Raw genomic sequence first — 25,110 nt, 5'->3', positions numbered from 1 at the left:
TACTGTGATCTTAGAGCTGTCCGAGATCATCCTTCTGCGGGAATGAAGGACTGTGAAAGTCTGTTTGCTTTGGATAAAATTAGCCTTTAAATTTAGTGTTTCAATGTTCTTCTTGTCAACAGTGCGAGTGAATAAAGTGACCTTTCCTACTTAACAGGCTGAAAGTTCTGGCTGGTATATCTGGCACCGCCTTAGACTGGTTTTCTTCCTATTTATCAGGTAGGACCTTTTCTGTTAGGACTGACAGGTTCTCCTCTAACATTGCTGCCCTAACCTGCGGGGTTCCACAGGGTTCAGTTTTGGGTCCATTATTATTTTCTTTTTATATTTTTCCTTTAGCTGGCATTATTCAGTCTTTTAATGATCTGTCTTATCCTTTCTATGCTGATGACATTCAGCTGTATATATGTCCTTTAAGCCTCATCAGCTGGATAGGCTGTCCACCCTAGTCCAGTGCTTAACTCAGGTTTCTGACTGGCTTTCTAACAATTACCTTGTTTTAAACATGAACAAGACAGAGACCATGATCATAGCTCCTTCTGATCTATATTCTAAAATCAGTCAGGTTCTTGCCCCTTTCTGTCCTTCTGCTAAGCCAAATATTCGAAATCTTGGAGTAATATTTGACTCTTCTCTGGGCCTTGACTCACACGTAAAATCTCTGTCTCCATGCATTTGTGTCATCGCGTTTAGATTATTGTAATTCCCTGTTTACCAGCTTGGATAAATCATCGCTTTCCCGCCTCCAAGCTACACAAAACGCAGCAGCCAGACTACTAACTCGCAAGCGTGCTCACATTACTCCTATTTTATGTTCTTTACATTGGCTCCCAATAGATTTTAGAATTTGTTTTAAAATTATTGTTTTAACGTACAGAGCAGTACATGGCCAAGCCCCAGATTATTTATCCAAACTTCTCACAAAATACACTGCTGCTCGTTGTCTCCGCTCACAGACTAAGAGTTTGTTGGTTGCTCGCCAAACACAACTGAAGATGAAAGGGGACAGAGCCTTTCAGTCTGTGGCACCAAGGCTGTGGAACAGTCTACCTCTACAACTGCGTTTGTTTGACTCTGTGGAATCCTTTAAAAAGTAGTTAAAAACTTTACTGTTTAAACAAGCCTTCGGTTGACCAACGCTTTTTACATTTTTAATTTACATTTAACCTCTTATATTGTGTATATTGTGCATCTTGCTATTTATCGTACTGTTTATTTTAATCTTTGTGTGCAGCGCTTTGTGACTACCTGTCTATGAAAAGCGCTTAATAAATAAACTTTACCTACTTACTTATTTTACACTGAATGTAAAGCTGAATTATTCTGATTATTTCCAGCTGTGTGTTTTTGACTCCACAGCAGCTTTGAATAATTAATATCAATATCTGATACTGAAGTTCTTTGATCATTTTTGGGCTAATAGAAATTAGCTTCCAAGAACTTAAAAAAATATGATTTTATCTGGAAAATACAATTCCTATAAGAAAATATTGAATCCTGTATTTCATAGCTGGTAAAACTAAAGTTAAACTTGGCTCTGCAGTAAACTGCTTCACCATCCTTCTGTAACTCATTTTACTCATCTGCTTATCAGCAAAAACCTTCTTCACTTCTGCAAACCTACATGTTGTATACATACTGAGGGCTTTTATTGTGAAGGGTAGGAGCAGGAAGCCCTTTTCACACATGCTCAGTGTGTGTTATGGTACAGATGATGGTGACAGTAAACAGAAAAGCAGGTTGGTGGGGCTCCTGTGCTTTCCTGCTTACTGCAGGAGATACAGGAAATAAAGAGAAGCAGAAAATGTCGGCCTTAGATGTTGAATTGATTGATTGATTGATTAATTGATTGATTGATTGATTATACAGTCAACTTGTTTTCATAGCGTAAATGGATGCTGTGACTCAGTGACCTTCTTTTTCAGGCTCTGATTCAATAACAGGATAAAGAATATTTATCCAGAGGATAAAAGAATCAAGGAGATGTTCCCTGAGTCACTGATATGCAGACATTTTTTTCTACCTAATCATCTTGGCTCAACTTTCCAAACCTCATCATCCATCAGCTGCCCCCTCCTGCCTTTAATCATTTCAGGGGCTCTTCTGCTGACCTTTGTGAACGATCCAGGTCCCCTCGCTGCCTGAATCCAGTTAGATTATGTAACTTTTCTGTTTATCCATTTTTATCTCCACTCGCCATCGTTTGAGGCCTCTGTAGCCATGATGATAGTTGCCTTTTTCATGGAGAAAACGGTCGTTTAGCATAATTTCTGCTGTGCGAACCTTTCACCAACCAGAAAGCTGCAGGACAAAAATCTGTCCTGCAGATCCACATGGCCTCACCTACACCGACACGCCGCCAACAGTGCAGCATCTGGACGCAGTCGACCAGAAGCCAATGCACATACTAGCCTGCATCCTTTATTACTTTCATCTGATTTCACTGGGTAATTACAGCCTTCATCACCATCTCCTCTGTGCACTCCTGGCTGCTTGTTAAAGAAAGGCTCTGAATGATGGCTAAATATCTTTGAACACTTCTTCTAGAGGTTAATTGTTTGTTTATTTGATCGTTTTAAAGTCTGTTTATAATCAATAATAGACATGAACATTTCTGTAGCTCAAGGAAATATAAATGTCAGCCAAGCCAGATGTCCATCAACAAAATACGGCATGAAATCACAGACTGTATATAAAAGATGGCTGTAACCACCTTGCTGTTGCCCACTATTTTCTGGACTCCACCGTTTAAAGTCTTAATGTTTGAATTTTGTGCTAACATTAAGACGTGCGAAGCTGAGGCAAACGTGTCCTGGAGCTGTCACAGTAGTCTTCATATTTTGGGGGTTTTGGTAATCGTTGGTGATGGTGATGAAGGTTTTGTGCAGCACAGATTGTTAACATTTTACTCATAATGAGCTTTACTGGTCTAGTTTTCCTCCATCTGGGCCCTCTCTCTTTCTCCAAAGCCTGACAGCACTGTAGATCAGACGTCTTTTAATAATTTGGCTCTAGGCTAATAAACACCTTCAATACTATACTGTTTTAGAGCTGCTGGATATTGAACGTTTCATGCTTTTATAGAAGTTGGACGGTATTTTCTGAAACTAACACATCTTTATGTCTCACTTTGTTCAAAGACAGAATAACAGGATTTGTCAGATTGGTGTAATATGCTTTGAGACACTAATTTGACTGTAAATAGTAGAAAAGTAGTACTCAAAGCTCTTCAGATAATGTTTTTAGTACCTGTTCTTAAGCTTTCAGTGGTATGATGTAACTTTCATCAGCCAGCATGAAATATACATATTTGCCTGAACACTGAAAATCTCTCTCTGTCTCTGCTTTAAAGGCTGAGACCTCATGCAGACGTGGGTCAGCTTCTCACACTGATGTGGCACTGATGACATCCTTCACTGCAAACAGGGGTGAACCAACAAGTGTCATCAGTTTTAACAGTGTGTGAGGGAGATAGATGTGCGAATTGGCACAGGCTCCTAGTAAATTAGGATTAGGGCCACTTCTGTTTTTTCAGTTGGTTTACATGAATACATTTTATTCAGAGGCAGCCCAAGTACAGGGAGTGCAGAATTATTAGGCAAGTTGTATTTTTGAGGAGTAATTTTAATATTGAACAACAACCATGTTCTCAATGAACCCAAAAAAACTCATTAATATCAAACCTGAATGTTTTTGGAAGTAGTTTTTAGTTTTAGCTATTTTAGGGGGATATCTGTGTGTGCAGGTGACTATTACTGTGCATAATTATTAGGTAACTTAACAAAAAACAAATATATACCCATTTCAATTATTTATTTTTACCAGTGAAACCAATATAACATCTCCACATTCACAAATATACATTTCTGACATTCAAAAACAAAACAAAAACAAATCAGCGACCAATATAGCCACCTTTCTTTGCAAGGACACTCAAAAGCCTGCCATCCATGGATTCTGTCAGTGTTTTGATCTGTTCACCATCAACATTGCGTGCAGCAGCAACCACAGCCTCCCAGACACTGTTCAGAGAGATGTACTGTTTTCCCTCCTTGTAAATCTCACATTTGATGATGGACCACAGGTTCTCAATGGGGTTCAGATCAGGTGAACAAGGAGGCCATGTCATTAGTTTTTCTTCTTTTATACCCTTTCTTGCCAGCCACGCTGTGGAGTACTTGGACGCGTGTGATGGAGCATTGTCCTGCATGAAAATCACGTTTTTCTTGAAGGATGCAGACTTCTTCCTGTACCACTGCTTGAAGAAGGTGTCTTCCAGAAACTGGCAGTAGGACTGGGAGTTGAGCTTGACTCCATCCTCAACCCGAAAAGGCCCCACAAGCTCATCTTTGATGATACCAGCCCAAACCAGTACTCCACCTCCACCTTGCTGGCGTCTGAGTCGGACTGGAGCTCTCTGCCCTTTACCAATCCAGCCACGGTCCCATCCATCTGGCCCATCAAGACTCACTCTCATTTCATCAGTCCATAAAACCTTAGAAAAACCAGTCTTGAGATATTTCTTGGCCCAGTCTTGACGTTTCAGCTTGTGTGTCTTGTTCAGTGGTGGTCGTCTTTCAGCCTTTCTTACCTTGGCCATGTCTCTGAGTATTGCACACCTTGTGCTTTTGGGCACTCCAGTGAAGTTGCAGCTCTGAAATATGGCCAAACTGGTGGCAAGTGGCATCTTGGCAGCTGCACGCTTGACTTTTCTCAGTTCATGGGCAGTTATTTTGCGCCTTGGTTTTTCCACACGCTTCGTGCGACCCTGTTGACTATTTTGAATGAAACGCTTGATTGTTCGATGATCACGCTTCAGAAGCTTTGCAATTTTGAGACTGCTGCATCCCTCTGCAAGATATCTCACTATTTTTGACTTTTCTGAGCCTGTCAAGTCCTTCTTTTGACCCATTTTGCCAAAGGAAAGGATGTTGCCTAATAATTATGCACACCTGATATAGGGTGTTGATGTCATTAGACCACACCCCTTCTCATTACAGAGATGCACATCACCTAATATGCTTAATTGGTAGTAGGCTTTCGAGCCTATACAGGTTGGAGTAAGACAACATGCATGAAGAGGATGATGTGGACAAAATACTCATTTGCCTAATAATTCTGCACTCCCTGTAGTATCGCTCCCCAACTTGTGGGCCAGATCTGGACCTGAGTTATGAACGCTGGCCCAGGTGAGATCCAGTTCTGGTTTATCTGATTGTTCTGAGTTGGGGTGGGCCTGATGACCTTAAAGCTGTTGTTGAAACTCAGTTTATATGTCACAGAAAAACCTTTTATGAAAATGGAATAAAAGAGAAATAGATGCCAAACTCCACTTTAATATCAATATCAATATCCATCATCAATTCATCAATGATTTCAACAAAGGTCAGCCTAATACTTCTACATCCACTGATATTTAAATAAAGGTGTGAATAAACAATATTAAATTGTTTTTCATAGAGAAAGACAAAATTGACACTATTTAAAGGGACCAGACTTGACAGACATAAAAATATATTTAATATATTTAAAGGAAGTAAAACACAGTTAAAATGGACAAAATCTCAATCTACTGATTCTCAGGTGGTCACAAACTTCTGATCTACATTCCCATCTTTCCTGTGCTGTTTGCTGTTATTGGGCTAAACTGCTCTGCTGGATGCATCAATTAGCCAGATATAACCGTAGCACCGGGACACCGTCCAAGCGTCATAAACTCTGGCAGCACCGCCGTCGTCCTGTAATCTGGTGAACTGGCGGCCGATCTCCCAATTAGGGGAAGCCGTCTGCTGCTGGCAGCTGAATAAACAGTGTCGAGGAGGGGGCTTAGTGTCATCCACAGATCCATGAAAACATCCCTGAAAATCTGATACGGGCTTCAGTTTCCTGCTGGATAGTTTCAATGAAAAGTAATCTGTGCTTTTTGCTGTGAAGTCCTCGATGTTAGGCATTACTGAACCAAATCCATTACTATAAGTGAGAAACGCATTAACAGATTTATTCTGGGCAAATCTAGCAGATAAAAAATGCTTTTCTAGTCATGAGAACAGTAGATACTGTAGTGAATCACCATAATTAACCATAATGAGCATTCCCATTTTCACATTTGTTTATTTTATGGATGTTTTCCTACAGTCATTTCGAGCTTGTCCTGTTGATTTTATTTTGAAATTATGCTTTAATGCTTTAATTGTGAAAGAAACCATACAGGAACCTTATGGTAAATCTTTTCTGCGTCCTGCTCCTTTGTGACCTGACCATCATCACCAGGACAGAGCTCACTGAGCTCAGAGGTCAGGTGAGCTCTCTCCTGAGATTATGTGGGACCTATCCTGCTTCTCCTTACTTCCTGTCATATATTCAGCCTCCAATAATGAGCTCAGTGCAGAGATAGTAAAACCTGTGAACAAAAGTTCATGCTGCAGAGCGCTCTGAATACTCAGTTTCGCACAGCTTTTTCTACTCTTTGCTCTGAATTATGTCACAGAGACAGGTTATCCATATCATGATCATCTCAGGCACAGAAGCCCCACCCACCTGCAGTCCAAACCTGTTTACAAGTGCAGCCAATAAGAAGAAAGTCAAGGAAGAGGAGCTATAGCAGCTTGTTTCGGACAGTGTGAGAGAAGGATTTTTATGAACACTGAATATGCAAAGCTGCTGTAATAATGTCCAGGAATAAAAGCATGGAGAGCGGTATCTGTGTTTGTCCATCGTGACTTTTTATTTATATTTTTATGTGATCATATTGGGTGGACAATTGAAAATCGGATGGAAAGTGTCTTATATAACACATGTACTGCAGCCTTATTTACTATGAACAGATATTCTTCTTGAAGGATTTTGTTGGCACAGAAAATTAGACACGTGGATTCAGATGTCTGGATGTGAGGAAGCAGCCGTCACTGCACTCTTTTTTCTTCCATCTTTTGTCTGACCTTGAACATTTTCCCAGTATTTGAGCCTGAAGTTTAAGCTGTGCCCTCAAAAACTTGGAGGAGATTAAAAAAACTTTGCATGCCGGCAAAAATACCCATCCGCAGCTGTCAGATTGACTGACATCTCATTTCACTGAGAGCCGAGAGATGCTAAAAAGACACCCCTGACTAATCTGAGCCACTGTCCCACAAATTCAGATAACACACATACTGTGTGCAGTATTTACATTATCCTGTTTCTATTTTTAATAAATGTACGAAATCCGCGGGCGTCTAAGACTTTGCATGACAGAAAAGCAACACAGGAAGTATTAGTGGGGCTGTAGCAGCACATCTAATTACAGCGCTCTGTGATTAGCACAATTACAACACGACCATCAGAAGCAAATATGTGACCATGAGGCTCAGCTGTGGACACATTACTGAAGCTTTTGGCACTAAAACTAACAGCAAAAGGCAGGAAGGCTGCGGAGCCTGCTCTGAATCGGCTGAGGTGATTAGATGAGCTCTGCAGCCCCCCAACAGGACTCTGATCCCCTCTGCTCTGCTGTGCACAGGCCAGGAAAACGCTGGGAGCAGGAGAGACAATGCAATGAGGAAGTTACATAACATGTACACTCATATAAATATATTTCACACACACACACACACACACACACACACACACACACACACACACACACACACACACACACACACACACACACACACACACTCAGTGCTCAGCTGCAACCTCGGCCACTGCCTGAAAAAAGTGTGAGAGCAGTGAGAGAGCAAAGATGGGGTTGAGCTCATCCTTCGAGTGAAGGCGATGACTCTGGAGGAAAAGAGTCATTTCTATGGCCTCTGTGTTTTCAGAGCCTTTGGATCTTCATTCAGGTTTGACCTTTAACCTCTGTGTGGGGACAGGAAGCTTCCTTTAAATCAGAACACCTGTAAGAGCTATAGGCGAAGACCTTGCAGAACAGACTGAGAAAACAAACTACTTCACTCACTGTAACACTTTGTTCACTCTGTAGTTTACAATTTGCCAGTGACCGCTCAACGCTCTCTAAAATGCACAGAAAATGAGAGAGGAGATCTGTAGTCATTCAGACAAATCCGTCACAGCTTGCAGTGGGAGTCAAACTAATTGAGTTTCAGTTTTTAACAGAGCTTAAATGTGCTTTTCAGCCCTGAAACTTTTATTTGGATATTGGCTGTATGTAAGTTATGAAGGAAAAATATTAAACAGAACCAACACCTGGAGGCTGTGTGACTGAAAACATCAATAGGAGGGGGAAACTGCATGGCTTCTGACTGACTCTGAGGGAGTCTGTTTGAATTTAAGTGAGTGCCATTTCTAAAGATTAGTGTGACTGATTAGTCAGGGAGTGAAAAAAAATGTTTCCTGCATTGATAAGAATCACGAGAATCCACTTTTCCCCGTCAACTTCCCAGGGTAGATGAGTTGTTGTCCACCTGTTCACATTTGTGACCCCAGCACAGTCTGAACATGTGATGGGGACACAAACTGGTCACCACATATCATGAAATACTTCCACGTTGCACCACGATTACGTACTGTTTACTTTAGTCTGAATCATGTCGTGCTGTATGATTCCTGATTGGACGGACTCGTGGTGTGATTAAAAAACTGCATCACTGATGAATCCATCTTTGAGGGGCAGAAATGTGTTTTTTTTTTAATACAGTTCAGCTGAGTGCAGAAATCTGCTCTCTTCCTCACATTTCAGCTGCTTTGTCCATTACTTCTTCTGCTGACAGTAATCTCTGTGCTGTGTGGAGGATTTATTAAGCCTCTCGTTGCATAAGAACCAAGCTCCTGTATGGAAGAGCAGTCGTAGGCAGAGGAGCACAGGTGTCCACAGGCAGACTTTAAATTCACCTGCCAATGAAGCTACTCAGTCACCTGTGACTCAGATTGATGAGCAAATATGCGTGCTTCTGGCTGAAAGTTATCTTAATGTTATGTAAACGTTAAACAAGAACAAAAGCTCTGCAGCATCTCAGGTATGACCAGGAGCCCAGTTCGATGATAAACAGTTGCTGCAGCTGAGGTTAATGCTTTGTGTTAGAGCTGAACAGTGAGCTGTGGTATATTTGAAGTCCTCACAGACGTTTAAGACAAGCTAAAGATGAAGCTTTGAAATGAGTTAACACACTGAACATCATCAACATGCCAGCTGAGGCTGAGCTGTCAGTCAGAGCTGGAGTGATAGCTGAAGGTGAATCCTGTCAGCTTCAAATGAAACTGAAAGCTGTTAAAGTTGAGTGGATATGACAAAATATAGAAGTTGACGCACTTAAAGACGCTGTAGTGTCACTTTAATGTGAACTACTAAAGTAATTTTATTAAAGCAGTAACGTTTTTTGAAGCTGAAGACATTAAATCATTCAAAGTGCTTGAGGAGCAGCCGTGGAGTGTCAGTGCACAGGTGAGCCGTGAAGTTTGAAACAGTCGTCAGCGGTGGCACTGCTCCCTCATTGATTACATTTGTAGACGTGTTTATTCTCACTCTCCTGACTCACTGCCTCTTGAGCATCATTGCTGAGTGTGAAGCAATCATCAGGATGATCTCAAGATAAGAACTAATCCAAATAATCTGGACCCAGATGTCCTTCTGGAGCTACGCTCATGCACGAGAGTCTCCGGCTCACAGTTCAGTTCAGTTTAGGAAACAAATGTTTCAGAGATGATGACGTGTTTGGTTTATTGTGGACTCCCTCAGTGATCACTGACAAGTCCTGCAGCAGTCACTGCTGTGAGGGACTGAAGTCTTTATGATTATGCTGCACACTGAAAAAAGGTTGGCATTCATATGCTATTCAATAGCTGGGCCCACATCCTCATTTTAGGTTTGGTAGCATTTTTAGTAGATAAAGGTGAATGGCTTAATCAAGAAATGAGCTGCGGTTTGGGGAAGGCCTCGATGAGGACTGCCCAGATCTGTGATTGGACACCCCTCCCTCATTGCATTTACCTGGGTCTTTGTTGGTTGTCGGCCTGCTTGCGGTTTTGCATTTGCCGTCTTTGGTCGTTTCTTGAGTTTGTGTTGGCGTCTTCGCACCTCAGAAGTAAAGCTCACCTTTTGTTCATCATGTCTGCCTCCTGCTTTGTGTGTCTCCACTTGGATCCTAATAGGCTTTGCATTACTAAACCAGTAGCATATTGTCTGAGAGCACCGCACTGCTGCAGAGTGGATGCACACCTGCAATTACGTAAAAAAGATGGATCGGATGCCGGCGTGGAGTTGACACAGGTTATTTTAAACCTGGGCTGTACCGGGTCATTAACTGGAGCCGTGAGCGTAGCAGAGAGTTCATGAGTAAATAGAAAATGATTGCCTCATTGGCGTGTGATAATTAAAGGTTTTCAGCTGAGCTGCTCAGCTGGCTCGAGGTCTGTGACATGGAAATGTAAGACTCAGATGAGCTTATGCAACCTAATTGTTTAGCCCTGGAGAAGAGCAGTTAACTTTAAAATGGAAAGCATTGTGAGGGCTCAAATTAATCAAATATATGTAAACTCTGCTGAGAATGCTAATTAATCCCTCTCGGTGTCTCCGCCTTGCGTGCCAGCACCTTCCTGGATAAACTCTGATCATCAGACAAGCCGGGGGGGGGGGGAGGTTGCCTCGTAATTTCACTTCACGATAGCGTCACCTCCCTGACAAACAGTCTCTGAGAGTAATTAACATATGAAATGCAAATAAACAGGTTTCCAGTGGTGCTCAGAGGGACGTGGAAGCAGAACTTTCGGAGGGGAAGTTTGATCTGTTGAACAGAGTCAGTCTCTGTGAGGCCGGCTGCACTTAAAGGTTCCTGCTGTAACCTGTTGATGGGACAGGAGGACAAAGATGCCATTTATGTCTTTTATTTATAACAACTGCATGAGAACCTAATAGCGTATCAAAGAGAAGTTCTCCTCTGGCCTACTCACATCAGCTCATGCATATTTTCAGTATATTTAATGAGGCCGTGAAGGCCCACAAACAGCACGCTGTTTTCCAGTCTTTCGATCTCTCATTACTTCATAAGTGCAGCAGAGCAGAGCTCCATATGAAACTTTCAGGGCTGACAAATTGGTTTAAGCTCTGATATAAACTGCAACAGGATCAGTTTTACACCCACTGCAGGCATCACAGACCAAAGAAAAAAATCTGGTTTTAGTTCTCTGAGCGACAGTGAACATCAGTGCGATGGATCGATCAGAATCTGAATAAACTGTCATAGAGGAGCAGAAACCAAAGTGCATTCTGGGTAAACTTTCAGGCTCATCGCAGCAGGTGGGATAGGTGTCTGCTCAGAACAGGTTAGAGCAGAGAAGAGAAACCAGGATTGTCTTTATCGAGCTGTAAAAATAATAAGTAGGAAACCTTTGAAGCCAAAAACCTTTCCGGTGAGAGAAAGCATGAAGTTCACATCTGACTCAGATCTGTAATGGTGCATATACCAAACTTATTTTTGGTCTTAATTAACTTTCCATTAACCAAACTGTTTGAGCACAGTATGAAAACTTTTTATAATCTTTCTCTTTGTGTTTTTTATTCCTCTACTGTTTCCTTTATTGATGGCAGATATTCTCAAATGTTATGATGTCATTAGTTATGATTTTCAATCGTTTTCTGCAAATAGAATAATTTGTTTTAAGGCTTCTGCAGCATGAAACTATGTTTCAGCTGTGCAGTTATTCTTACTTCATGTTTCAGCACATTTATGAAGTTGATTCTTAAAGCAAAAGTTTAGATTTTGGGCTCATTCTGTTTGCATGTCTTATATTGGCTTTGCTTCCAGAACATAAACGTATCCTGCCTCGATGCACCTGCCATCCTTTTGACATTTGCCAGATTTTACATAATGTAGTCATACAGCATTAGTTTATATTTGAAGGCAATTAAGCAATTTTAAAACATAGCTTTATAAATAAAATGGACAAAGGTGAAAATGTAAATATAAAACCTAATAGTCTAAATGCTCAGGTGCAACAAATGTGGACACCATCGGTGATAAAACGAGCCATCAAATATCACAGAGGGTCAAAGTGACAGGTGTAAAAAAATCCATCCAAACCTTTTAACTGCAGATTATTTTTGGTTTGTGATTCGTTTCAGCAGTTTGACAGTTGTTCCTCTGCAAGCTGGGAGAGAAAGATCAAATATGCAGAAAACAAGCAAACAAAGAGGCATCAGTCCAGCGTTATATAACCAGACTGACTTAATGCAACGTTTCCAGATGAGCGGCTTCTGCCATCACTTCTGCATCATCTGCTCTGAGTGCAGCGCCATAACTGTCTGCCACAGGGCTCTGTGGCACCTACACTGCTGCTCAAAGTGATGATGAGGATGGTGCTCACAGCCAATCAGATATCCAACCTACAGAAGCCACGGTTTCATAAAGGCCTACCTTATTTTCCCAGTGGCAATGCTGTCTTTGGAAGCAGAGGCTAGTGATGTGTCTAATGCAGTTACATAAGCGCACAACACCTACATTTACAAAATGTCAGATGCCTTCATGATGCTGTTTCGAGCTGCTTAACTTTTAACCCTCGGCTGTTTTTCTCTTATTTCATTTAGCGAGGGTTGAAATACTGGAGCTATTTTGGGTTTTATCATATAACACTGTTACGTTTTTCTCTGTAGACCAAGAAATTACAATTTGGAAAATTTCTACTTGTGGTATTTTGTCGTGCCTTTGTAACCCTTTGGCACTTCATTTATATGCTGCTTTGTGAACTTTGTGCCTCATGTTTGTGAATTGATGTGGTCAGTCTTTATCTCTTTGTGACAACTGTTTTGTGCCTTTTAATAGTTGCTTAGGTTCCCTTTTCTGATCTATATATAGATCAACCATATCTATCTATCTATCTATCTATATATATATATATATATATGTATATATATATATATATATATATATATATATATATGTGTGTGTGTGTGTGTGTATATTAGGGGTGCAACGATACACAAAATTCACGGTTCGGTTCGATACTTTGGTGTCAGGGTTCATTTATTAAAATTATAAATATATTTTAACTCAAACGTACAGTTTTTAAATTTGTTGTTGTTGCTGAAACAACAAAGGGATAAAATAATAAATCTATCTGATTGAGAAATCACTCATCTTTGGAAAAGAGAGTTTATTACAGAGAAATGGCTCTTTCCAAAATTAAAGCTATACTAAACGCTTCTTCTGGGCTATATTCTCAGCAGCATATTAAACATATCAGGTCCCCATAAGGAGAATCATGTGCTAACGGCTGTCTAAATGACTCAGGTAAAGTTTGTAGCATGCCTGCTTGTTGTTTTTGTCTGCTTCCACTTGTCTTTGCACTAGGATGATGTCGGCGTAAATGTGCAGTCATATTCGTTGTGTTCCCACTAGTGCTGTCAGCGTTAATCTGAAATGACGTTAACGCCACAACACGGCAAATCTCCGTTAACGAGCTACCGCGGATCGCCCTGTGCATGGGGCTGGACGGCGTCAACACGTTAACGAGCTAACTGCGCTAACGCAGTAGTTCCCACCATTAAATGTGTTACAGGCTATAAATAAAATAGTAAGCTGCACAGAGGATCAAAGTGTTGGTCCTATCACACTAGTATAAATTCAATACCAATGCTAGTGTTGATATCGATACTATTGATATTTGGGTCAGTCCGCCCACCTCTCTTGTTTGGTGTCTCTGTAGACAGTTGTTGTTGTTGTCAGAGGCACATGAAAAACAGGCTACAACTCTAACAAAATATCCTGGCAATCAAATGACATCTCTGCATGTTTATTAGGACTCTAATTTTGGCTCCGGTTTCGGTGATAAGCTGTTATTTCCTCTCTGCTCTGTTCACACTCTAACTTATTTTATTCAGCACAAAAGAGTTTGGGAGTGACCCGTCACCTTACAATATTTCATGGTTTTCATGAGTGAGCGTGTTTGTAGGAAGTGTAATGAAGCCCACGTCTTCTCCTTTACGTTCAGCAGCAGCACTTTGTTTGTTTTCTTCACTAGTGCTGAAGCGTTATTAACATTTCATAGTTTTGTTTACAGGATTTAAAGCATTATTGTGTTTTTCCAAAATCTTTCACTACAGCACTGAATTTGGGTTAATCCGCTGCTGAAAATAGTTCCAAGATAAAGGTCATCACAGTGCCCAGCTGTGTGAGGACATTTCTGAGCCTCATTCCTCTCTACTTACTTCACTGTGTATCCATGTTGTGGGTGAAGAGGTGTCTTGGTTGCTAGTCTGCTCACGTGGACAAAGTCAGTAATTCACGTTCAGACCTGAGACCAATTTAAAACCTGGCTTTGGACTGTGGGAAGAAGCCGGAGCAGCTGATCTGATCAAAGATGTGTGTCTGCAACAGGAAGGGGTGGTCTTGGCACTAACTCGTAGACACAAAGTAAGGAAGTATTAAAAGAAAGACAAACAAGTTGCTGATTTGGATTTTGTTGATAGAAGGAAGACTTTAATCCACGAGTTAACCTAAACTCACCTACCAACCAAGCGTGTCTATACACATGTGGTCAATAAATTCTGATGCATGCATGCTGTGATATTTCATCTCTAGAGTAACAGCAAATATATACTACAGACACAAAATCAGGAGCCCACTGTTATAAATAAAGCTTTCAATAAGCTGACGCCTTCGCCACAGTTTTCGGTGCGTCACCTTCAGCCTCAGAGAATGGAGACAAGGATGTTTGTCACAGACACAAGGAAGGCCCTGAGGCCTTTTCCATCTCAGTGAAGGAGGCCCGTGGAGGCTCCGCCGTCCACCCGGATCAGCAGTTTACTGAGGACTGGATGTACAGTTGTCAAAGTGAGGCGGATCTTTTCCAGCCACAGTCTGTCCAGATCACCATCAAACATCCGAGGTCACATACGAAGGGCCTCACTTTCCTTTTCTGTGGGACATCTGCTGAATTAACATGTTTTCCTCTAACAAGACAGAATAGTTATTTCTCCCTGTGACTATAACACAGCGTCATATTTATGTGCAAAATCTAACCAATGGATGATATTAACTCAAAACAGCACTTCAGGCTTCTGCTGATTATACCAAAGATATCAGTGTGGAGCAACATAATCTAGTGCTGTAGTAATAAAATGTGATGGCATAAAGACCTGGTTCAGTGGCTCTGGGCAGAGCTGGACCCCCTTCCTGGATGAAGCAGCTATTTTTAGGGGCTCAAAGAGGGAAAATCCTGTTTCATTATCCACAGACGAGGTGGCACAACTGCGTCACGCCACTGTGTTTTTATTTTTTCTGTTTTTTCAGCTGACAGTCCACAGCAGCACGTTTGACTCCATGTGCCGCATCAGTCGTGCATGAACACACAGATTTAATTACTCAGTAATAATATTCACCATGTCTAACCCCGGATATAAATAGACACAGAGAGAGTGTGTGTGTGTGTGTTTGTAGTATCTGGGGTTGAGCTGCTGTTAGTGTCACGGCTCACCAATGGCAGGCGCAGGAGGCTGGGTCTCTCAGCAGCCAGTCACAATGGGTCTCGCTTGATTGAGTTTCATAGGCCAGCCATCTTTAACGATGCGGCTTCCAATTAACCTCGAGGCGACCCGCTGAGGACGCTGTCAAAGATGTGTGTCAGCACTGATGGAGGTTGACGAGGCGGGAGCCTCCACCTCCTTCTCTAATCCCTCCAGCAGCTGACGAAGACTCAGGCTCATCTCTGTAAACATCCTTCCTCTGACACTAACGAGGAGGACTTCACGGAAGACTACCGCTGAATACTTTCATTTGATTTTGTTTACTCTTCATTAATGACGGCTGCTGCTCGCATGTTCGCTGCTGGTCTTGGCCAGTTTCTGCTTTATCGTTTGATTACCAGGAGAATGTGAAGATAATTCAAGTTCACAGCTGTTTCTGTTCAGAGGTGCTGACATCACATGACGTTACTGTGAGCAGATGGATAAATCTGCTGATAGGAGGACACTGTGCAGTGTGAGATTCCACAATCACTACAAAAAGCCAAATCAGACTTGCTTCTTCCAGAAGTGCCCTTATCCAAGCTTATTATTACCTTATTATATTTTTAGTTTCCTGTGGAATATTTGGGGGTTGGGCCTTGTGGCAGCATGCTGGCTTTCATTAAAGGTGCATTTTGTGGTTTGATGGGCAGAAGAAATTCATGACGAGCTAAAAATGTGAAATATGAACAGATTTTAATATAATATTCATTCTGCTTTGGTCTTGTTACGAGTTCAAAATATTGGGGATGGACACCAGAGGAAAAAACCCATAATAACAACACTGGTCCGGTCGGGTTGAGTCAAACGATGATTTAATGATCACACACGTGGGAGATGGACACTGTATGCAGACAGTCTCAGATCTCGTCTCAAAAAACACATCACCATAGTTTTATGAAATCAGGGTATTAGAACGCCCCTTCATGCGTAGTGACAGGTGTAATACAATCAATGTTGACAATTTTATTTAACACAAAGAATAACATTGTCTCCTTCCCGAGGGCAGACGCTGACTGCCCCCGTCTCCTGGAACCGTCTGTACCCTGCTAAGACACAACATGGCAGCTACAAGGACTCTTTCATTTGTTAAGACCATCAGTGTGTATTGCTCTAAATCAAGTATATAATATTAAATGAATATTGCTGGATCAGCTACTTCTACTTAAAACATATTAGAACATGACTAAGCACAAAATCACCAAGAATAACATCTTATAAGTGCTGTGTAAGCGCGTGCGGCCTTCCAAGCTCAAAGCCTTTGCCCTCCATAGATCAGCCAGACTCGCGCTGGCTGTAGCTTTTAACCTTTAATTAACTTGAGCACAACTCTAAAATAAGCAACAAACTGCAATGTGTATGGAATGATCATGGTTACATCTGCAATGGAAAATCATGTTATTATTCTGGTACCTGTAAGAAAAGATCAAACTAAAGTTATAACAATCACTGTAATGCAAAGGATAATGTAAGGTCAAAAACTTCAATTTATGTTTAATGCAAAGCTGGTTATATACTTCTAATGAACTAATAATGCCATATTAAAATAATGAATGATAATGAGAAAAACATCCCCTCCTTATTTTACAGTCTTTACCATCATGATTTGTTTCTGATTTTAGTCAGCGCTAAGGCTGTTTTTATTGATTAAGGTTGCATGTATTGAAGCACAATATATATTTTTGTTTGGGCAGAAATAACTGGAAAATGTCATGGTACTGGGTCATTTTGACCCAGCGTTCTTAGTTTTCTTGTGTTTTTGTATTTTGTTCTTTATTTATTCCATGGTTCCTAGGTTGTTCTGTTAAGATGTTGCTTATTAGATTTCCCCTCGTGGCTTTACCCCCTGTGTGCCCTCTCTGTGTATCTGTGAGTCCTCGTTTCTCCTCGTGTTTTATTTCATGTTTTCCCCAGCCCGCTATGTCTGTGTTCGCTCTCGCCCTCTGATCTGCATCTCTGTGTACTTCCTGTTTTACTTTGATAGTCTCCCATCAGTGTGCGTCAGTGTTGTGTTTGCTCCTGCCGTGTCTTGTTATGATTATCAGCGTCACCTGTGTTCCCCGTGTGCTTCCACTTCCCTCGTTAATCCTCTGTGTATGTATGTCCACGTCTCCCTCAGTTCTGTGTCGTGCCGTCAATGTCTCATCCCTGAAGCTGTGTGATTTTCCCTGTGGTTCCTCAGTCATCAGTTTATCATTCCCAGTATAGTTCTGTATCAGTGTTAAGCCTGCAATAACGCAGTGATCTTGAGTTGAGTTCTGTTTCTTTGAGTTTTGCGTTTGGGTCCTCACCTGCCTGAACACAGCCCGTTTATGACAGAAAATGCATAAATTTGTCTTAAATTATGTAAAACTGCTTCACTTTACTGTATGCAGATCCCTAATGTACAACTGTATTAAGCCAAGGCAGTTTGTTCTTTCCTTTTCACTCGTTTGTACTTTCACTTTTACGTGCGGATCGAGTTTCCACATAAAAACAGGGCTCTAGAATGCGAACAATTTGCCTGCACATGGAAGTTCTCAATGATGCGACTAAAAACAAAATCCTAGGTCACACCAGTGTGACCAGCTGTTCGAGTAAAAAAAAAGAAAAAAGTCTCCGCAACTCTGAAAGTCTCCATGTGGTGAACAACAGACACACATTATGCCCATATTGTGGTCTAAACCAATCAGAGATAGTCAAGGGCAGGACCTCTTTGATTGGTCCAGATATTCCTGTAGACCTACATGTGTGTACATTTGAAAGTGCAGATGTTGTGCCAAAGTAGGTATCCCCAACAAAATTAGACATTTTCCTGATCATTATATGCCACGATAAATGCACTACCCAAGTGTCCCCTCTCCTCACAGCCTTTCAGTGGCAGGCAGCAGCAAACAGGTCATCAGAGGAGCCCGATATGATGATTAAGTTTAACGTTATCTACAATATTGCCAAAGAAGTTCTGTTCACTAAGTTCAAGTTCCAGTTAAATATCTCCTGCTGATCACTTACTCCCTTTTGTTCTTGTTAAGTGATATGTTGAATAAAAATGAAAAATCAGGACCGATCTGGTCCCTTTGGATCTGTCCAGGCCCTTGCAGAATCTGAGCGTTCATGTAAAGGAGTTCAGCAGCATGTTGGATTAAATCAGTTCATGACTCTGTTGAACACGTCTGCAGTCAGTCTCACTGCAGCTCATCTTCATCGCTCTTCTCTCTCACAGAGGACGAGGGTGTGAAGTCGTGGGCCGTGTCGACGCCGAGCATCGCCGAATGTTCCTTCATTCATCTTAGGCCGCTGAATAACCAGAGAATGAACTGGAGCAGAAAGAAATACACTTCTGCTCACTGAACAGGAACATTTTACAAACCAAATGAGAGATCATGTTCACCTGTAACTGTACTTTTTACATGAACAGTTTGAGCTTTAGCAGCTGACTCAATAGGACATTAGAAATGCCACCGTGTATTATAGCCCCATGTTTCTGACAGACAGTAAAGTACTGATATCAATGACACTGATGGGATTTCAGTTCAGACAGTTTCTTGAAAAAAAAAATACAAACGAAAAAATAAAACCTTTTTTTTTTTCAATGTTTGCGCAGCACTGATTTAGTTGGTTGGGTTAGACTAGAATTTCTTAGGACCTGTTGGATGGTTTTCCATGAATCTTCATTGTGTCCAGAAGATAACTCGTATGGATCCATTCACCTTTGTTCATGAGCTTTACATCTGTGGTTTTGAAAGCACTCCTTTTATTATATCACAGATTTCTTGGACAATATCTGTGAAAAAAATTTTGGCCCCCATCTTGTTGGATATTTGGATTTTTTACATGGGAGTCTATGGGGACTGACTCACTGCTGTCTCTGCTGGACATTAGAGGAACTGCAGGTGTTGGAGCTGCGGTGTTGGCTTCACATCTCAGTCATGAAGGTTGTCACTTGAGAAGGCTCCAGTGCTTAGGCTTCAGTTTAGTGGGAGAAGGTCTTGCTAGCAGGTGTACTCATTTGTGTATGCTGAAATTGGAAGATGGAAATTTAATCACAAATGGCTTGAAAATTATGATTCACAGTATTTATTTACTTTTCATGGGTAACTATCTCAGCTGCAAGTTGGTTATAAATATTTTTTAAAGTAGCATTTAAAAGGTCTCTTATACCTGCAGACACCCTGTTTATGTATAAACGGTTCATTTTGACTATTGTCATTATAATTATGTTAGCACGCTATCATTAGGGCATTACCTAAAACAAGAGTTCAAATCTTAATCTTGTGTTTAGAATAGAATAGAATAATCCTTTAATTGTCCCACAAGGGGAAATTTGGTTGTAACAGTAGCCAGAAAGACACATATACAAACAAACAGTACACAGGACGCAGAACAGAAACATACACAATTTTCTTACATATTTACATATGGACAATGGTTACTATAAACAGAGTTCTGTAGCTATATGTGCGGCTAAGCATGTTTGAAGTGATGGAGTAATTTTGATTTGTTTTTGTGACTGAATCCATGAATAGGTTTTGCAGTGGTGCTCTTTAGCTTGCTAGTAGTAGTGTACACTTTTTGAACTTGTTGACGGGGCTCTAAGCGACTCTACTCACGTTCATACACAAGCATGAGAGATAAACCCCATGAAAGCATCTCTATGACTGCAGGGAAGTCTTCTGGTGCTTTGCAGTTTGACCCACTATCTGAGGGAGACTGAGGGCTAAAACAACCGAGAGATATTAAGAAGATAGGATTAACAGTTTACCCTGATTTTTTTTCCCAGAGATGGAGCTCCATCAGAAATACATCTATCATTGCATTCAGATGGGATTAAAATCATCTCCCTGTGAAATCGGAGTCAAAAATCCTTCTCAGGGGGGATAACTCCTGGTCCAGTCAGCTAGAAATCTCCATAAATATACAGATATCAGATCACGCATAGTCATGCATGATCATTAAAGTAATGCAGAGGTGGATATATTTTGATCAGGAGCTGCTTATCACTGATTTGAAGCCAATTGGGTTGAAACTACTTTATCTGCTTTCCTGATTCCTGTTTTTATCTTTGAAAGCAATGCTGATAAAATTTTGTAAGGATACTGTGACAGCTGCAGTCCTCTTCTTGACTGCCCGTCACCATCAGATTTCCCATGATTCCAAAGCAACAAGCGGCCAGACCATCTCTGGGTGTGAAAACACATTTGGATACAGTCAATTTATGCATTGAGCTGTGAGGTGTGTGTGTGTGTGTGTGTGTGTGTGTGTGTGTGTGTGTGTGTGTGTGTGTGTGTGTGTGTGTGTGTGTGTGTGATTTCTCTCTCTCTGTACTGAGGCTGTGCAGATCCTTTTTGGTTGCAGAAACACTTCCTGAACTAAGGTCTTCGAGTATGTTTTTTAAATGATTCTTTAATGTTTTTAATAAATATAGTTATTAGTTTTAGCTTTACTGCTTTTCCTGTTTTTTAACTCTAAATGTGAGCTTAATTTGAAGACCATAGATTTATCTTTATATTGAATATAACTTACATAGAACAACATAGATAATGATAGATTGATCGAAAGATAGATGAATCTTTAGACAAATTTGTTTGAATTTATTTTGTTATAGCAGTGGAAGAATTACAGATAATTCATCTCATTATAATACAATGTTTAGCGAATCCGATTATTCACTTACTTATAATTTATTTGCTTACTGTTGAATTTTAATAAATAATCATGAAATAATTATAAAATGCTTCCAGTTAAGTTCTCCAATAAAAGCTTAAAAGTTCTAAAAAAAAATTTGAAAATATATTTTTGAATGTTTTTTTATTATTGAAAAACAAAGTGTTTGATGTTGAAATCCAAATAAAATCCAAAATAGTTATACCATAATTAAAGGGCAGCATGTATGAAGTCACAGAAACAACAACGATATTTGACCCTTAAATAAAATTACAAAATTATAAAAATTTCACGTTTTGAAATAAAATAATATATTAAAATGAATAAAAAATGTTAAGAAATAAAAGTATTCACTTCTTTGTTTTTTCTTGCTGTTTATTTTTCAATGAAGGGCATATAATTTTTTTTGTTGTAAGTTCGAACACATAAAAACAACATTAAATGATTTTAATAATGAAATAAATGGCTACTAAATAATCTCCCAAAAAAGAAAAAAAGAGTTAAGATAAAGTAAAAAGGTTATATATGATCACATATGACTTGAGTTAAATGTTTACTAATCAGGAATAAAAAAATGTTGCAATTGAAAGTAGAAATTAAAATTTGTGAATCAATTAAATTTAAAAGAATTGTTTTATAAAAGTAATAGTAAACAAATATACATATAACAACTAAATAATGTTTTGTCATAACATAAATTAGAGATGGCACGATGCCACTTTTTTATGTCCGATACCGATATCATAAATTTGGATATCTGCCGAATCCGATACAGTGTATTTTTTAATCAATGAAACTGTTTTTTAATATCTTGCTGCATTTTGTATAACTTCATAATCAAGTTTAAAAAAACAAAACAAAACACTGAAGCTATTCTGTTATACCTGTAGGCAAAAAATACACTGCACCCAAAATATTTCATAGTTCAGCAATACTGATCAATCTAATTTACTTAAACCTACTCCATCCTCCCTATTCTGGTATTTTAAGGAGTAAATACTAAACAACCCAAGTAATAGGGTTGCCAACTCCCAGCAAAAAAAACAGGGAACCACCCCCCACCCTCCACCTTGTGATGACGTAATTAACTTTAATTTAATGCGCGTGTAAAAAAAATGCACAGAAATCAATTATTTTTCTACAATATTTGAATAGATTCAATATCTTTTTTCAACAGAATTACAGACTGCACAGATGGTACCTTCCCAAAGGAAAAAGTACTATAGCTTACTAGGGTATATTAGACTTAATAGTTACTATATACAGTAATGGACTTCTATACATTTTACATCGGATTAAAACTTTGGGTGTAAGATTCAGATAATTATTTATTAAAAGCTAGACAATTTAAATGAGAATAAGAAAGAAAAGTATTTCTTTGTACCCCCCTTTTCCCTGTTAATGCCCTATCGGCCCCCCTGGCTAAACTTTGCTAGATCCGCCCCTGCACAGTTACCAGCCGTCAGCTACGTAGGAAAAGATCCTCGAGTAGAAAGTAATATTAAATCAATTCTAACAACAGCTTATCAAGCTTAAACGTGCTGATGATGTTCAGCCGCTGGTTTCCTCTTTCTGGTGCAAAGTGGGCCAAAACAAACAAGAGAGATGGGAGTTGGGACAGAAAAGCCGATCAGCTGATCATTGATCAGTTTCATGATTGAAGCACATTTGATTGAAGCAACAGGAGAGGGAGGGAGAGAGAAGAGGCAGTAGCTCCATATATTGGTTGTTAAGCTTAATGTGGGAATCCTTTACAAACATTGAGAGATGAACTTACACACTTGCTTTACTTCTCTCTGGGATACAGTAACTTTCTTGGAGATGAAATGCCAGTTTGGTAACGTGGCTCCAAATGCTCAACCAGACCGCCGACAGGTCTTGCACGCCACAGCCGCTCTATCACGTGACGCATACTGCTCGGACGTGCTATGGTTATGAGCTGAGTTACGCCATGTCGCAAGTTTTGTGAGGTGCTTTTGTGATATTTAATGGATCAGATTACATTTTTTATTTCTCTCCAATATCCGGTACAGTAATTTAGGTCAGTATCGGACCGATACGAATACGTAATATCAGATTGGTCCATCTCTAATATAAATAAAGGACCAAATAAATACATAAATTGACCACAACAAACAACTCTAAGAAAAAAAAATATAATAAAATAAAATAAAAGGGTTATGTGATAAGGTAATATGGGAAAAACAAAAACAGAAGCAACATATTGCTAGCTTCAGCTGTTTGACTTCACTGTACTTTCATTCAAATATATTCATATAAAATAGATTTTACAGTCCTGCTAATATAAAATCCATACTTTGTACATCTACTAATTAAATAGGTATTTTTATGTTTAATAACCTACAGAGAAATTTGTCATTCCTGGGCCTCCGTACATGGGCCTGTCAGATATTTTTTCAGGCGTTTTTAGTCTCTTAGCTCAGGTTTTTCACTGTGAGCTGCGGTAACTATGGCAACCATGGATAACTTCAAATTAGTGGTGGATGAAGAAGCCCTCCAGGTTAGCAGGATGTATCACAACTCCAGCCTCTTCTCTCTATGCATTACTCCTACTGAGTAACGCCAGACATACAGGACTCATGAATACACAAATACACACACACACACACACACACACACACACACACACACACACACAAATGAAACAACACATCTCAGCTTTAAATAGTCCAGAGGGCAATGAAGCTGCTGGAGTGTTAAGAGCGAGCGCCCAAATGTCATTGTTCTCATCTTAATGTAAAATTTCACATGTAGAGTTGAGCCTGTGTGAGATGGGGAGGGAAGTGGCATCAAATCATTTCCTTCATTTCATTTTAAACCTTTCCAGACATAAATCCTCAGAAACAGCAGAGCCTTAACCGACTCGAACCAATCCATGATCATTTCACTGAATTTCAAAGCAAAGCATAAACAAAACAGGACAGGCTGGGTGCCCTGACACCAAAAACCAACCAAAGAAAAATACAACCCACACTCCTCCTAACAGGAGAGAAGCAAATCCTCCAGCTCCTCCTAGTGGAGAATAGTGAGATCGACCAGAGCACCAACAAAGCCCAGATGAAAAGCCTTTTCACCATGTTTTCAAATTTTTCACAACATTTTAAAATTATTGTATTATTGTTTATTTCATTGTGAATAAAACAGCTGCTGATTCAGAAATGTTTGGGTTTTTATCAATCATTTAACCCTTTTCTGGAACAGTTTTTATGTGATTATTACAAACAAGATGGTTTGTGGCAAAATCTAAAGACAACAATTGTACCTTTAAGCTGTCCCTCTGATGGACTCATTTATAATGTCCATCCTGCTCACTTCTCACTCTGAACATCTTCAGCTCGGCCTCCTGTCTTTGTGTGTGCATAAATTGCTCCGTTAGTCACTATTAAATACAGGATTAAATTGTTGGCACAGTTTCAGTCAGAGGTTTTAAAGCACTCGTTCATGTGAGCCAAACGCTCAGCTGCAGACTACTTTGTGATGTCATGAAGGGCAGATATTAATAATGCCTGGAGCTTTCTTTAGGTGCCTTCCCAGCTTTGACAAATGTCCAGCTAGGGTAAGCACATTTACTCAGAGCCTTCTTGATATGATGTTTTTCTTATTCCCTGGCTGCTGTGTCTGTGGGGATGGTGTTTGCCCTGTGTTGTAGCATCCTGGTGACACCCAGTTTGTACCCCAGTGGATAATGAGACTCAAACCTTAAATACTGATCCGTATGCGTAGGTTTACGGTAAAAATAAACCTTTAACTTTACCCCATTAATGATTGACATTTCACAGTCTAAGAAGGCTAACCTGCTACTTTTCATATCCTGCATGGTGAATTCAATATGTTGGTCCACCAAGTTAATGTCATCAACAAATTGTGGTACAACCTGAGATTTGATTTTCACCCAGATGTCATCTGCATATCTGAACCAATGACTTAGTAGTGGTGGTCCTGTTACTTAGGTTGGGATCATCCTGCAATCTCTTACGGACTACTGACACTGCTACAGTGACTGGAACACAAGTGAA

The 25,110-nt window shown here is 40.0% G+C and overlaps 1 protein-coding gene across 2 annotated transcripts in view; it reads left to right on the top strand.

Moving 5' to 3' along the window:
* The window catches only part of LOC309691776 (potassium voltage-gated channel subfamily A member 5), a 49,952-nt gene that overhangs the window by 7,322 nt on the left and 17,520 nt on the right, over nt 1–25,110 (top strand). Inside the window, exons 2-3 of one of the 2 annotated variants that reach the window (XM_082509715.1) lie at nt 3,353–3,428; nt 18,633–18,704. The exons of the other annotated variant lie outside the window; for it this stretch is intronic. The gene's annotated coding sequence lies outside the window, so the exon portion shown is untranslated. Of the gene's footprint in view, nt 1–3,352; nt 3,429–18,632; nt 18,705–25,110 lie in introns of those variants that run through there. 2 annotated transcript variants of the gene reach the window in all.

Source organism: Aulonocara stuartgranti (assembly GCF_965226115.1).
Source record: "Aulonocara stuartgranti genome assembly, chromosome: 17".
Lineage (NCBI taxonomy): Eukaryota > Metazoa > Chordata > Actinopteri > Cichliformes > Cichlidae > Aulonocara > Aulonocara stuartgranti.
Note: the sequence above shows the minus strand (reverse complement) of the source record. Positions and strands in the feature narration are given on the sequence as shown.